A 14811-nucleotide genomic window follows, 5' to 3' on the forward strand; every position below is an offset into this window, starting at 1 on the left:
GGGTACCTCGACAAAGGTTACTGCTCATAGCTGCATGTAAATCTCCACGTCTTCAGTAGACCAGACAGCACAGAAATCGGACAACAGTCGACTGAGTGAGAGTAGTGTGGTTCGACACATCACAACTGTGTGTCTTTTCATATGATAAAAGGTGTCGAGCACCAACGGTCGAAAGATGTGTTTAGCCCACAGTGTGTGGAAGCTATAGTTCAAATCAGAGGCAGATTGTGATTCCTTGGGGGTATTTTTCGTACCAGGACTTGGGCCCACTCATACAGGTTACTCTGAACATGAACCAAGATATTTGTTTCAGCAGTTTTTCACGAGGGAAGTCTGTCATTTCTTACCAAACAGAACGGCACAACAGTCTTCGGGGTCGATTTAAACTTCGTAATTTATAAGTCCCACCATGACGCAAGAGCACATGTATCCCACACTAACCCGACCTATCGTGACACAGACTGTGTTCGACTGTTGCCCCTCCAGCACGTTCAGCGAATCCCTCACTCACTAAAAACATATTGTAGTGTCGTCCGAAGAGTGAGGTCTCACGACGTAGCCACAAGCTAAAAGGCAGTCACTGCTAGATGGAGCCACGAACGAGACACGTCGAAGAAGACACACCCTCAAGAGGTTTCGTACACACAGCTGATAGCAGCTTCATCGTGCTTCAGGTCCAGGAGCCAGCTAGTGTGATTTGTCAGAACAGTGTACCAAAGTTGTGCAGCATTATTATTCAAACAAAGACAGTTATCACTCTGAGTTCTGAAATTTTCGCGGCGTATTTCTTCTTCTAATAATGGCAGAATGTCGACGGGATCCGGCTGCATACCCGGAAATTATTAGAAACAGTTATCACTGCTTTATGCGATTGTATCAAATTTATATCATCCCTCAAATGGATGCGTATTTCTACAAAAACTAAGTAACTATCATTAAAGTGTTTTCTGAAACTGATCCAATGTCCATTATATGCTGTAGCATCTACTCGGCGTTCTCCAGAAGTTAAATACTAAGAACTTTTGTCTAGGCTCGATACGACATATAAAACACCTGGTCACATGTTGCCTGTTGTGGAAGAATAAGCGAACGGGACAGTCTAACATCACGCTCTTAACTACACCCCATTCCTCTTACATCACTCTTCCATCCACTCTCTACCCATCAATCCAAGATGGCAGTGTAGCTCACTTGGGTGAAGATTACACCCACACTGCCTACATCAGTGTCGATGAAGGTCCATTAGTGCAGCTGACCTAGAAGCTTCTGCGTTCGAGACCTCCTTTTTAATTTTCTTAAATTTCACGAATTTCGACACAATTAATAAGCAAATAGTCACCACTATAGGACAGTTGGAGCGATAGTACACACCAGTAAAGAACTGCAATTAACAATGACAGCACACACATAGACACACAAGCTTCGATGTTATCCACACTCCCACTAATGTCCCATCATCACGACAGTCATTTAAACAATTGCAGCAACAGTGCATCACTGTTGCACATTCATCACGTTTAATAGAGCATTTGGGCTATAGGGTTCAGCAGCATTACAGGAGACTACACACACGAACTTAGTTATTACAGAGCACTCTCATACACCACAGATATTCCACCCCGCCCCCCTTTCTGTAAAAAATCTGGAGCTGTGTACACTACAACAAGCAGTTAGGCTAGGTGTGATGGCAGGAGAGTGCAGTGTCAATTTTATTTTTAGGTGATTCATTGACGACAAGCATTGGTCACTGCACACATATACTTTGTAACACATATCTTTGTTTAAACAACTGAAGTGACAGCAAACAGTGGCAAACAACTGCGGCATGCACACACACACTGGTGACCGACAATATTAGTGGCTTCTGGAATTTAAAAAATTACGGCAGATCTATCTTAACACCAAACATATACAGCTGACATAGCGAACGCCCTGCTCACGCCTTCAGGCTATATTTACTGAAGAAACAAAACTTACACATTGTACAGTTTCTCACATTTTTGGCGGCAGCTATATCTTTTCAACAAAAAGATGAACAATGAAATGTGCAGACTGACAGGGAGGTGAAATGAAACTCAAATCAGATGGTTCCTCATCTACACCTAACACATAAAATAAAAACATAGAGAACAAAGGAGGGTATATGTGACGTTTTATACTGACTTCTGCATCATATTTATTTGGGGTTGGTAGAACGCTTATTTTGAGTACCGAACACAGTACTGGTCCGAAAGAAAAACAGCTAAACACCAACATGCACCATTGTGGTTACATGCCGATCTCCAGTTCCCACATGCCTCGATACTATCTTATCCATCGCCTAGTAGTGCACTCAGAACATACCATGCAAACTCCCTTCTTCCACAAAGCAAAGACACAGTCACAAATAGCTGTTCATGACAACACTTGCGAATAAAATGGCTGACTCAGTGCTAGGTAGAGTGCGTCTTGAATCACTTACTGTCATCAGCTATACCTGCAAAGACAACTCGACCTGTTGCACTGCCATGCTGTCATCAAATGCAGGAGAGCATCTAACACGATAGATAGATTTACAAGTGGAAGCAGAATCTAACCTTTTCTAATACTTTATTTAGTCTGTATGCTGCCAGCACCTGCGCATAAGAAAGCAATCATAGTTTACGTTACTGTTTGACCTTCCAGCAATACCAGATACATCCAAAAATATTGATTGTATGTCGACTGCACATATCTGAACTCTTCATGCACCAGAGACAGATCTCCCTTCTAGACATAGGGAAGCAGTCACTGTCTAAGTGTTTCCGCACTGCAGAGAACACCAATGATCTACAGTACCTGCTACTGCTCATTGCTTTTGCGAGTATAATGTGTTTTATCGATACTGAATGATTTTTACGTGGAGAATGTGTACAATTTGTTTCAGAAAGAATAGTAAATGCTTTAGTCGTTGTTAGCATAGCCTAAATCGAGTAAAAATTCGATATAATAAGTACCCAATTTTTATTGGTTACAGAGATAGAGGCAAATTTTCTTTTCATATGTTGGTTCTCCAGTTGCTGTAGGTTGTGTGTCGATTATTATTTTTGTTTCGAAGTTCAAGTTGTGCATTTATGCTTGAGTTTACATACAGTCCTGGAAATTGAAATAAGAACACCGTGAATTCATTGTCCCAGGAAGGGGAAACTTTATTGACACATTCCTGGGGTCAGATACATCACATGATCACACTGACAGAACCACAGGCACATAGACACAGGCAACAGAGCATGCACAATGTCGGCACTAGTACAGTGTATATCCACCTTTCGCAGCAATGCAGGCTGCTATTCTCCCATGGAGACGATCGTAGAGATGCTGGATGTAGTCCTGTGGAACGGCTTGCCATGCCATTTCCACCTGGCGCCTCAGTTGGACCAGCGTTCGTGCTGGACGAGCAGACCGCGTGAGACGACGCTTCATCCAGTCCCAAACATGCTCAATGGGGGACAGATCCGGAGATCTTGCTGGCCAGGGTAGTTGACTTACACCTTCTAGAGCACGTTGGGTGGCACGGGATACATGCGGACGTGCATTGTCCTGTTGGAACAGCAAGTTCCCTTGCCGGTCTAGGAATGGTAGAACGATGGGTTCGATGACGGTTTGGATGTACCGTGCGCTATTCAGTGTCCCCTCGACGATCACCAGTGGTGTACGGCCAGTGTAGGAGATCGCTCCCCACACCATGATGCCCGGTGTTGGCCCTGTGTGCCTCGGTCGTATGCAGTCCTGATTGTGGCGCTCACCTGCACGGCGCCAAACACGCATACGACCATCATTGGCACCAAGGCAGAAGCGACTCTCATCGCTGAAGACGACACGTCTCCATTCGTCCCTCCATTCACGCCTGTCGCGACACCACTGGAGGCGGCCTACACGATGTTGGGGCGTGAGCGAAAGACGGCCTAACGGTGTGCGGGACCGTAGCCCAGCTTCATGGAGACGGTTGCGAATGGTCCTCGCCGATACCCCAGGAGCAACAGTGTCCCTAATTTGCTGGGAAGTGGCGGTGCGGTCCCCTACGGCACTGCGTAGGATCCTACGGTCTTGGCGTGCATCCGTGCGTCGCTGCGGTCCGGTCCCAGGTCGACGGGCACGTGCACTTCCGCCGACCACTGGCGACAACATCGATGTACTGTGGAGACCTCACGCCCCACGTGTTGAGCAATTCGGCGGTACGTCCACCCGGCCTCCCGCATGCCCACTATACGCCCTCGCTCAAAGTCCGTCAACTGCACATACGGATCACGTCCACGCTGTCGCGGCATGCTACCAGTGTTAAAGACTGCGATGGAGCTCCGTATGCCACGGCAAACTGGCTGACACTGACGGCGGCGGTGCACAAATGCTGCGCAGCTAGCGCCATTCGACGGCCAACACCGCGGTTCCTGGTGTGTCCGCTGTGCCGTGCGTGTGATCATTGCTTGTACAGCCCTCTCGCAGTGTCCGGAGCAAGTATGGTGGGTCTGACACACCGGTGTCAATGTGTTCTTTTTTCCATTTCCAGGAGTGGAGTTGAATTTTTCAACTGTGACTGTGCTTTTCTGGACAATCCTACAGCATCATTTAAGCATGCCACACGTATTTACAAATGTAAATGGTATTTGTGTATAAGTTCTGCATTGCAAACGCTGCTGTTGCATGTAGAGAATATGGTAAACGATTTCCTAACCACACCACAGGGTACCAGATTCAAGAGTGGTCAGATGTCACATCATCTAAATCAGGCCAGGCAAAGCGTGCCTCGCGAATCATACCCCTCCAGCGAGAGCTTTTCCCTCCAACTCGACTCTGGTGGACATCATAGCCTTGACACGGCCACGATGAAAGATTGCTAGTCGTCGTGGATCATAAGATCTGTAATACCGCCTCCCTATACGTAAAAGCCAAAAGACATACACTACCAAAACGTTGATCATTATTTAGTTATTTGTCTCAAACTCTTACACTGACATTAATGAGATATTTAAATATTTAAGTTGGATTTATTTTCGGTATTGAGAAGTTCTGCAGTTAGTTTACAGTTTGCATTGTGGTGAAACGGACTTGATGTTCCGGAGACTCATTCGACACTATTACGATGAGCAGATTTAATGTACTTCATTGAAGAAAATGTACTTTCACAACTGTATGCTAACACGAAAAAAGATCTTATTTTAATAGCGAAGTCTGTCATTTTTGCCGCGCGGGGTAACCGCGCGGGCATGGGTGTGTGTGTTGTCCTTAGTGTAAGTTAGTTTAAGTTAGATTAAGTAGTGGGTAAGCCTAGGGACCTATGACCTCAGCAATTTGGTCCCATAGGAACTTACCACAAATTTCCAAAATTTCTGTGATTTTTGGGTACCCATCTTGTGGCATAATTAAATCTAATGATGTTCAAAGAGCGCCTATCGCCTATATCATCTTCGTTTCCTGCAAAGTAAACTTGTAAAAACCTTGGCGTTTCATTTGGAAATGGTAACAATGACACATTTTTACGATGTACTCGTCCTTGGATTCTAAACACGGGATTAATTCCTTTCCCCTCGGTTACTGTTGTTGCCGCAAATGATGTCATTTGAAAGCACACGTTACAGCTTTTTTTTTCTTCTCTCAAATAATCCTTCGATATTAGTGTTTCGTCTTTCATGTATTCAAAGAACTCAGAGGGAGGTAATTTTAGTGCTGACAATTTAATTTTACCATTTGGGCAGCATATACTTGCTGTTTCTCGTCTAAATTTTTTCGCCTTGCAATACTGAAATATTTGTCCATTCTCCCGATTGCTATACTCGGATGTTCATTATATTTTGAAGTTGTATCGTAATGAAAAAGTGAAATAACATTATTGCATCAAATTTCGTTTCAAGCTTGACGATTCTCAAGTTGAAACAATCCGCAAGATTCGACAAGTGTTTGAGGTCGAAGAAATGGGTATCATGCAGATAAAGGAAAGGTGCAACCGCTTCATAGATGACCACTCATCCGCTCATCGGTGAACAGTGAAGTACGTTCAGGTAGACGCTCAATATCCGCAAATGAGGTTGTCATTGATAACGGAAGGACCTTGGTGATGCCGGATAGACGAATCACGGTTACAGAACATGCATACGACGTTAAAATTAGTATTGGATCCATTCATTCCATTTTAACGGAACATTTGGACCTCAGGAGGATCCCAGCAAAATTTATGACGAAGCTGTTAACAACTGAGCAGAAAAAACTTCGTTCGGAGATCACACAGCGCATGCTGGATACTGTGAACAGTAATCTCAACTGTCTTAAGACAGTGATCACTGGTGATGAGTCCTGTGTTTATGGCTACGACCCAGAAACAAAGTTTCGGCCTTGGCAATGGAAGCATCCACCATTCTTGAGACCCAAAAAAACGACGCAGGTCCGTAGCAATATGAAAATAATGCACGCTCCTGTAGGTACTACTGTCAATAAAGAGTACTACCACGAGGTTCTGCGCAGCCTTCGTGAAGCATTGAGACGAAAACGGCCACTCTTGAGGGCAGAGGGCAGTAGGTACCTCCACCACAATAACACAGCTGTTCATCTTTCTCAATTAATTCAGAATTTTTTAGCCAAACACAGCACGGCTGTGCTTGTCAGGCTCCCTATTCCCCTGAACCAGCAATGAGTGACTTCTGGCTTGTTCTACTCGTACATATGTTAGAAGTTTTCATACAGCAATGAGAAAGTTTTCCAGGCACTTGTGGTTTTTTTTTTTTTCCTTTCATCAGTCTACTGACTGGTTTGATGCGGCCCGCCACGAATTCCTGTCCTATGCTAACCTCTTCATCTCAGAGTAGCACTTGCAACCTACGTCCTCAATTATTTGCTTGACGTATTCCAATCTCTGTCTTCCTCTACAATTTTTGCCCTCTACAGCTCCCTCTAGTACCATGGAAGTCATTCCCTCATGTCTTAGCAGATGTCCTATCATCCCGTCCCTTCTCCTTATCAGTGTTTTCCACATATTCCTTTCCTCTCCGATTCTGCGTAGAACCTCCTCATTCCTTACCTTATCAGTCCACCCAATTTTCAACATTCGTCTATAGCACCCCATCTCAAATGCTTCGATTCTCTTCTGTTCCGGTTTTCCCACAGTCCATGTTTCACTACCATACAATGCTCTACTCCAGACGTACATCCTCAGGAATTTCTTCCTCAAATTAAGGCCGGTATTTGATATTAGTAGACTTCTCTTGGCCAGAAATGCCTTTTTTGCCATAGCGAGTCTGCTTTTGATGTCCTCCTTGCTCCGTCCGTCGTTGGTTATTTTACTGCCTAGGTAGCAGAATTCCTTAATTTCATTGACTTCGTGACCATCAATCCTGATGTTAAGTTTCTCGCTGTTCTCATTTCTACTACTCCTCATTACCTTCGTCTTTCTCCGATTTACTCTCAAACCATATTGTGTACTCATTAGACTGTTCATTCTGTTCAGCAGATTATTTAATTCTTCTTCACTTTCACTCAGGATAGCAATGTCATCAGCGAATCGTATCATTGATATCCTTTCACCTTGTATTTTAATTCCACTCCTGAACCTTTCTTTTATTTCCATCATTGCTTCCTCGATGTACAGATTGAAGAGTAGGGGCGAAAGGCTACAGCCTTGTCTTACACCCTTCTTAATACGAGCACGTCGTTCTTGATCGTCCACTCTTATTATTCCCTCTTGGTTGTTGTACATATTGTATATGACCCGTCTCTCCCTATAGCTTACCCCACTTTTTTCAGAATCTCGAACAGCTTGCACCATTTTATATTGTCGAACGCTTTTCCCAGGTCGCCAAATCCTATGAAAGTGTCTTGATTTTCCTTTAGCCTTGCTTCCATTATTAGCCGTAACGTCAGAATTGCCTCTCTCGTCCCTTTACTTTTCCTAAAGCCAAACTGATCGTCACCTAGCACATTCTCAATTTTCTTTTCCATTCTTCTGTATATTATTCTTGTGAGTAGCTTCGATGCATGAGCTGTTAAGCTGGTTGTACGATAATTCTCGCACTTTTCAGCTCTCGCCGTCTTCGGAATTGTGTGGATGATGCTTTTCGGAAAGTCAGATGGTATATCGCCAGACTCATATATTCTACACACCAACGTGAATAGTCATTTTGTTGCCACTTCCCCCAATGATTTTAGAAATTCTGATGGAATGTTGTCTATCCCTTTTTCCTTATTTGACCGTAAGTCCTCCAAAGCTCTTTTAAATTCCGATTCTAATACTGGATCCCCTATCTCTTCTAAATCGACTCCCGTTTCTTCTTCTATCACATCAGACAAATCTTCACCCTCATAGAGGCTTTCAATGTATTCTTTCCACCTATCTGCTCTCTCCTCTGCATTTAACAGTGGAATTCCCGTTGCACTCTTAATGTTACCACCGTTGCTTTTAATGTCACCAAAGGTTGTTTTGACTTTCCTGTACGCTGAGTCAGCCCTTCCGACAATCATATCTTTTTCGATGTCTACACATTTTTCCTGCAGCCATTTCGTCTTAGCTTCCCTGCACTTCCTATTTATTTCATTCCTCAGCGACTTGTATTTCTGTATTCCTGATTTTCCCCGAACATGTTTGTACTTCCTCCTTTCATCAATCAACTGAAGTATTTCTTCCGTTACCCATGGTTTCTTCGCAGCTACCTTCTTTGTACCTATGTTTTCCTTCCCAACTTTTGTGATGGCCCTTTTTAGAGATGTCCATTCCTCTTCGACTGTACTGCCTACTGCGCTATTCCTTATTTCTGTATCTATAGCGTTAGAGAACTTCAAACGTATCTCGTCGTTCCTTAGTACTTCCGTATCCCACTTCTTTCCGTATTGATTCTTCCTGACTAATGTCTTGAACTTCAGCCTACTCTTCATCACTACTATATTGTGATCTGAGTCTATATCTGCTACTGGTACAATCCAGTATCTGATTTCGGAATCTCTGTCTGACCATGATGTAATCTAATTGGAATCTTCCCGTATCTCCCGGCCTTTTCCAAGTATACCTCCTCCTCTTGTGATTCTTGAACAGGGTATTCGCTATTACTAGCTGAAACTTGTTACAGAACTCAGTTAGTCTTTCTCCTCTTTCATTCCTTGTCCCAAGCCCATATTCTCCTGTAACCTTTTCCTTTACTCCTTCCCCTACAACTGCATTCCAGTCGCCCATGACTATTAGATTTTCGTCCCCCTTTACATACTGCATTACCCTTTCAATATCCTCATACACTTTCTCTATCTGTTCATCTTCAGCTTGCGACGTCGGCATGTATACCTGAACTATCGTTGTCGGTGTTGGTCTGCTGTCGATTCTGATTAGAACAACACGGTCACTGAACTGTTCACAGTAACACACCCTCTGCCCTACCTTCCTATTCATAACGAATCCTACACCTGTTATACCATTTTCTGCTGCTGTTGATATTATCATCTGACCAGAAATCCTTGTCTTCCTTCCACTTCACTTCACTGACCCCTACTATATCTAGATTGAGCCTTTGCATTTCCCTTTTCAGATTTTCTAGTTTCCCTACCATGTTCAAGCTTCTGACATTCCACGCCCCGACTCGTAGAACGTTATCCATTCGTTGATTATTCAATCTTTTTCTCAGGGTAACCTCCCCCTTGGCAGTCCCCTCCCGGAGATCCGAATGGGGGACTATTCCGGAATCTTTTGCCAATGGAGAGATCATCATGACACTTCTTCAATTACAGGCCACTTGTCCTGTCGATACACGTTACGTGTCTTTAATGCAGTGGTTTCCATTGCCTTCTGCATCCTCATGTCGTTGATCATTGCTAATTCTCCCGCCTTTAGGGGCACCTGTGTATCGCTGGCTTAATGATACCAGTCTCGTCTCGTCACGTAATGGGTCTGCTATCTGTCAGTTAAAATCCGCTGGAGGAGTGTTATATCTAATATTTCTCGTGTTCCTTAATCCAGTTCAAAATTGTCAGAACAAAAATTCAGTGATATACGTACTAAGTCTTCATGTAGTAGACTGACTCAATAATCAGTTGGTAATCTTCAACTTTCTGCTAGACTATGACAGGCTTCAATTATTATTTTATACAACTTTTATTGTTAATTATTATTATTTGCAGGATCAGAAGCACCTCATTTGGGCGCGCTAACACCAAAAAAATTGTCATTTAGTATATCATACCCGCCAGTAGAAGTGAACCCTTTGATGTACAGTCAAAACACCATCACTTCCACTGTGGAAAATTAGCTTCACATCATAGTAAAGAATATGTATAATATTCCTGATTTAGAATATGTATAATATTCCTTGAAAGAAAAAAGCTTTTATCCATAAACCAACACGGATTTATACAACACTGCCCTTGGAAAACTCAGCTTTTCTGAGACCCATGGGCGAAGGAAACACACAGATTCCATAGTCCTAGATTTCCGGGCAAAGTTTGACAGAGTGCCACACTGCAGGCTGTTAACAAAGTTCGGAGCGTACGAATAGGTTCCCAAATTTGTAAGTGGCTTGAAGACTTTCTAAGTAGCAGAACTCAGCACGTTATCCTGGGCGGCAAGTGTTCATCGTAGTATCATCAGGTGTGTCCCAGGGAAGTGTAATAGGACCGCTCTTGTTCTCTTCATATTCGTGTCCAAAATTAAAGCAACAAACGTAAATTTTGCAAGGTGGCGTTTATTCTGCCACAAAACAGTACAAACAGGTGACAGCAAAGTTGAAACAGTGTAAAGAATACAGAACGTAATCAACTGCAACATGCATAGCGGTAGACAAAAATGTTCTTCCTTGTTTTTCCAAATTAACGGATTTGCACACACATTCTGAGAATTAGTTAACCACCTCTGGCACCAATATAGGCTGACAACGACGAGACATGCTCTGAATGATGTCATCAATCTCATGTTGAGGCAATAACGCCCATTCTTCCTGCAGAGCTGCTCACAAATCTTGAAGAGTGGTTGGCGGATGCTGACGTGATGCAACCCATCTCTCTAGTGCACCCCAGACATACTCTGTGGGATTCAAATCGGGAGGACGAGCAGGTCATAACATGCGTCCAATATCTTCTGTTTCCATAAAACATCAACCACCTGCGCTCAATGAGGTCGAGCATTATCGTCCATTAATGCGAAGTCTGGGCCCACAGCACCTCGCAACAATCGCGCCTGTGATCCCAAGATCTCCTCGTAGTACCTGGCACTTGTTAAATCTTGCTGATTCACCCGTGCAATTTCATGAAAATGCTTTCATAATGGGCAACATAATTCCTGCCCGCTCCACTACGGATCCTCCTCGATACTGGTCTGTTTCCACAGTATTTTGGTCCCGAAATCATGCTTCCTTCAGATGCGAATCCGTCGAGAATCACTCTCCAGACAAAATCGAGACTCATCTTCGAAAAGAACATTGCACCACTGTTCGACCGCCCAGGTGGCATGCTGACGACTCCACTCTAGACGTTCCCTTCTGTAAAGACGCGTCAGCCGGCCGCTGTGACCGAGCGGTTCTAGGCGCTTCAGCCCGGAACCGCACTGCTGCTACGGTCGCAGGTTCGAATCCTGCCTCGGGCATGGATATGTGTGATGTCCTTAGGTTAGTTAGGTTTCAGTAGTTCTAAGTCTAGAGGACTGATGACCTCAGATGTTAAGTCCCACAGTGCTCAGAGCCATTTTTTGAAAGAAGCGTCAGAGGTACACATACAGCAGGTGTCCTACAATAAAGGACACTTTGCCGAAGCGTTCTGGACACTGATTGCCTCGGTACAACTCATCCAGTGAATGCTGCGAAGTCACATTCCAGTTGCTGTGCCCTTGCAGCCAAATAACAGTCCTCTTTTTATGATATCACATGTGGTCGGCCCCGCCCTAGTCTCTGCGATACTGTTTCGGTCTCTTTAAACTGTCACCACATCCGAGAAACAACATAACAAGTCACATTAAGCCATCAAGCCACATCAGTTTGCGACTGTCCTGCTTCCACTCTTCCTATAGTCCTCCACTGCAGAGAGTCTGTAGGCGTCTTCTCTGTGCCATACTGCACCGTCTGTGCACACAGCGATTGTGGATGTGGGACTACCATGTAAATACCACCCCGCTTGATAAATTCCCTGACGTCATTGCTGGCGTGGTTGTCCGTTGATCGGAATGCCGTCTTCCGTGCAGAACACGATCGTAACGACATCAGTTGGCAGATTGTACGATTATATCTTGAATTAGACACAGGACGCGGAAATCGCAGTTTGTTGCTTTAATTTTGGACACCACTGTACAGTTTGTCCACGATAAGTTGACGACTGGCGCGGTGGCTGTCGGGATCGGCCGTGCCCATGCGCTACGGCTGCCGACGGAAAGGCGGCGTCGGGTGCTTAACAGCAGTCCTGGCACCATTGCCTGCGTTTTGTGCTTAACACGAAATCGGAGGCGGAACTCACGGAAATATTGACCACTTACATGAAGAGAGTGTTACCTACAACTTATTTATCATTTATTTATCGTAAATAATGAAAAATGAAAGTAGATGAATGTGCAGCTTACGACGCTATGAATCGGAAGTCAAAAACTTATTTTTTGAATCTGTTTGCACACTGCATTTATTAAAAACAGCACAACAGAACTGTTTACAAAGTATAATTAACTGTGCCTGAAAGAACTGTCAAAATGATGTTCACTAAAGATCACTGTCATTAGTGTGTGATTCAAGATAATCATCTTCATCATCATCAACATAGCTTGAGAAGGTGGTATTGATGAGAAGTTAACCGATTGCCGTTGCCATTATTCCATCTCGTGTCCAATACTCTTGCTCCAGATGCCGCATTTACCTGCAGTAACCTTGCCAGTCCTGTGCAGTAACTGAAAGGAAAGCAGCGTTAACGAATTTCTGCAATCTTTCTTTGACACGTCACTAGTGACATTGTTCTCCCTGAAATTGTGTTTTTTTTTTTTTTTTTTTTTTTGCCCATTCCAGTTCCATCGGATTTAGATCGCAGTTGTAGGGCGGTGAACGGACTATATTATAGCCTCCGCTCTCAGCCATTTTATCCACCACGTACACTGTCAAGGTGGGTTTGTTTTCTTTTATTTTAGACAACAGTTCAGTCTTCCTCACTGAGACGTTGGAGTCGATTTGCTTGCCTCGCAACAAGTCTTAACATCGTAATACTGAAATCGTACTTATTACACATTCTGTCGAACTTCCTCCTGTGGTACTGCGCATTATCCACACATTCACAGAACTGGGTTGAATATAGGAACAACCATATCTGGATACCCCCCCCCCCCCCCCCTCCCACCCCGTTTCATCGACACCAGGTAGTTTCGTCAACATCAGGAAATTCGCAAGTTAGTGAAAGCAGTTTCGTTCATGAAACTTCCTGACAAACTAAACCTGTGTACCCGGCCGGTTTATCAGATTCGAGTCCTGGGTGGCAAACTGTTTCAATTTGTCAGGGTGAAAATCCATTCTTGCATCTTGCTGCAAGTACTTGCCGAATCTGTCATTTTGTGGAAGTTTTCCCCAAACTTGCAGAAGTTGTATGTGTTCAGTACCGATGCGAAAATGGCAGTGTCGAAAATGAGAATGGCAAAAAGACAGATGTACCGAAACAAATGTACCATTGGAACACTTAAACAAATATAATTGGCACTACTAGTCAATGAAGTGCGAAATGAGTTTATCAGTTTGTTTCACCAGAATGGCAGTACAGGCGTCTTTAAATTTTAGCTGATTTTTTAAAATCTTACCAATACATAAATACATTAAATTTATGATAAAATTAGTAAACACTGCTTGCAAAGATCGAAGAGTAATTAAAAGACAGTCTCTTGGTGAGATACCGCGCCGCTTTTTTTGTTTCCTGTTATCAAATATTTAATTATACAATAACAGATGTTCGAAATTTGCATATGACATCCTCAAAGATTTTAATCTACGTGAAACGCTCTGATTTTAGTTAATTGAATAATGTTTTTATTTTTATGTTTCGTCACGATTTTTATTCATTAGTAACACTGCAACAACAATGAAGACTGCTTTGCTTTCTAAGAAAAACTGCACTTCTGCAACAAGTAATTGCACGAACTTTCTGAAATAAACTTGCCCCAGTGACTTGAACAAGTAAACTTCAGTAAGATTTTGTTCTTATGTAAACACCTCAGCAATTGTTACAGAAGTTATTCGTTAGTGGACACAAGTCTCTTCATAATACTTCGCGTCCAGGGGCAGCTTTACGTTGGCAGCACTCGCAGACAAATGAATATCTTTCAAGCGGTGCCGATTTCCTCCGCTTCTGGCAGCACTAGCGCAATCGTCGTGTTACCGTTTCCAAACAGGACGAGCAGCAGTCTGCGAATATTTGCTGATGATGCTCTTGAGTGCAGGACAGTGTTGTCCTTCAGGTGGCTGTAGGAGGATACAAGAGGACTAGAACAGAATTTCTCTTTGCTGTCATGAATGGAAGCTTGCTCTAAATGTGGAAAAATGTAAATTTTAGGGAAGGCGAATGTCGACTTCGGTTTATTGGTAGAATTGTAGGTAAAGTGTAGCTCATCTGTAAAGGAGACCATGTAGAGAACACTGGTGGCCTTCAGTCCTGAGACTGGTTTGATGCAGCTCTCCATGCTACTCTATCCTGTGCAAGCTTCTTCATCTCCCAGTACCTACTGCAGCCTACATCCTTCTGAATCTGCTTAGTGTATTCATCTCTTGGTCTTCCTATACGATTTTTACCCTCCACGTTGCCATCCAATATTAAATTGGTGATCCCTCGATGTCTCAGAACATGCCCTACCAACCAATCCCTTCTTCTAGTCAAGTTGTGCCA

The sequence above is a fragment of the Schistocerca americana genome, chromosome 3 (assembly GCF_021461395.2).
Source record: "Schistocerca americana isolate TAMUIC-IGC-003095 chromosome 3, iqSchAmer2.1, whole genome shotgun sequence".
NCBI lineage: Eukaryota > Metazoa > Arthropoda > Insecta > Orthoptera > Acrididae > Schistocerca > Schistocerca americana.